The sequence below is a fragment of the Bubalus kerabau genome, chromosome 4, assembly GCF_029407905.1.
Source record: "Bubalus kerabau isolate K-KA32 ecotype Philippines breed swamp buffalo chromosome 4, PCC_UOA_SB_1v2, whole genome shotgun sequence".
In the NCBI taxonomy this organism is placed as follows: Eukaryota; Metazoa; Chordata; class Mammalia; order Artiodactyla; family Bovidae; genus Bubalus; species Bubalus kerabau.
This window is the reverse complement of record NC_073627.1, coordinates 128,998,343-129,000,403: the sequence shown is the minus strand read 5'-3', so window position 1 is coordinate 129,000,403 and position 2,061 is coordinate 128,998,343.

Genomic DNA, 2,061 nt, shown 5'->3' with positions numbered 1-2,061 from the left:
TGCACCCCTCCTCCACCCCACTCAGCTCTGCAAGCTGCGTGAGCTCTCTTCTGCTCCTGACTCTGCCTTGTTCTCTCTGATCTTCATGCCTCAGACACACTGTGCCTTCTCTTCGCTGTCCTCCCAGGCAGCACCTACCGGTGATTCCAGACCCAGATGGCTGTTGGTGAGGATGTGGACAAAAGGAAACCCTTATGCACTGTTGGTGAGCGTGTAACTTGGTGCAGCCACTGTGGAAAACAATATGGAGTTTCCTCAAGAAACTAAAAATAGAACTACAATATGACCTAGCAATTCCACTCCTGGGAATATATCAAAACCCCAAAACCACTAATTCAAAAAGCCACCCCAAAGTTCAGAGCAGCACTGTTTACAATTGCCAAGACATGGAAGCAACTTGTATCTATCAACAGATAAATGGATAAGGAAGAAGTAGTATAAAGATGTATGTGTATGTAATACATAGAAGTATATATATATAAATATATTATATATATATAAATATATATAGGCTTCCCAGGTGGCACTAGCAGTAAAGAACCCGCCTGCCAATGCAGGAGACTTAAAGATTCAGGTTCCATCCCTGGGTTGGGAAGATTCCCTGGAGGAGGGCAAGGCAATCCACTCTAGTATTCTTGCCTGGAGAATCCTATGGACAGAGGAGTCTGGTGGGCTACAGTGCATAGGGTTCCAAATAGTTGGACACGACTGAAACGACTTGGCACACATGCACACGTATACATACATGTATGTGTGTGTGTGTGTGTGTGTGTGATAGAATATTATGCAGCCATAAAAAGGACAAAATTTTGCCATTTGCAACAACATGGATGAACTTGGACAGCATTATGCTAAGTGAAATAAGTCAGGCATAGAAAGACAAATACCATATGATATCACTTATATGTGGAATCTGAAAAAGACAACAAATTAGTGGATATAACAAAAAAGAAGCAGGCAGACATAGGAAACAAACTAGTGGTTACAGTGGGGAGAAGGAAGGGAGCAGGGGCAAAACAGAGGGGGGACAGAGACACAAACCATTAGGTATAAAATAAGCTGCAGAGATATATTGTACAGCACAGGGAATATGGCCAACATTTTGTAACAATTGTAAATGGAGTATGACCTTTAAAAATTGTATATATTTTTTTAAAAGACCCAGTTCACAAAGCACCTTTTCCAGAAAGCCTCCTTGATTCCTTTTCCCCCAAGTCTGTTTCTGTAGCAGCATTTATCACACTGAAATTGCTTCCTCTCTGCCTGCCTTCTTAAGCACCAGCTTGCTCATCTATCCCCCAGCCCCTCCGTGTCCTGCATGGGCCTGGCGGGCAGGGCTAGGTCCTCTGAGAGCTTGCTGAATGAACAATGAAGCAATGAATCTATGAATTAGGAATGTGCTGTAGCAAGATGAATAGAGAAACTCCTTCTTCCCAAAGGGGGATTCATTTAAGAGAAAAATCTTATTTTTCTGCTGACCCTGGTTCAGGAAGGGACCAAGTGCTCCTTAGCACAATAAAGGCACATTATTACTTTGAAAGGAGCAGGGCCAAAGGCTTGTTAAAAGAAGCCAACACTTGCCTCATGTGAGACTATGTCGTCTTCTAAAAATGAATTTTTTTTAGTCTCCCTTTGGCAAGGTGACTTCTCTTTCAATTATTTATAAGGAAACTGAGGGAGCCAGTTTACTCCCCTGGCAGAAAATGAAAGTTCCAGGGGCTTCCGATCTCTAACAGCAGCACTTACTCTGCGTTCACAGAACTGATGCTAGGGTTCTTCTGCCAGTTGCCAAGTGTGCCTAGTGGTTTGGGACCTGGAGAAGTAACCACAGGTGGGTTCACTGTGACTGGAACATGGGCCCTGACGGCCATAAGTGCCCACTTTGACTGGGCAACAGTGGACCACTCTAGTAAGTGATCACAGGTTCCTCTGGAAGGGCTTAGAGGAAGATTTATAGAATTTCTACAGAATCCTTCAAGAGGGCATGGCCTCCTCTTCCAACCAGCAGCTCCACAGCTAGATGAAATCTGAATCTGGATAAGAGACCATGGCTTACAGTGA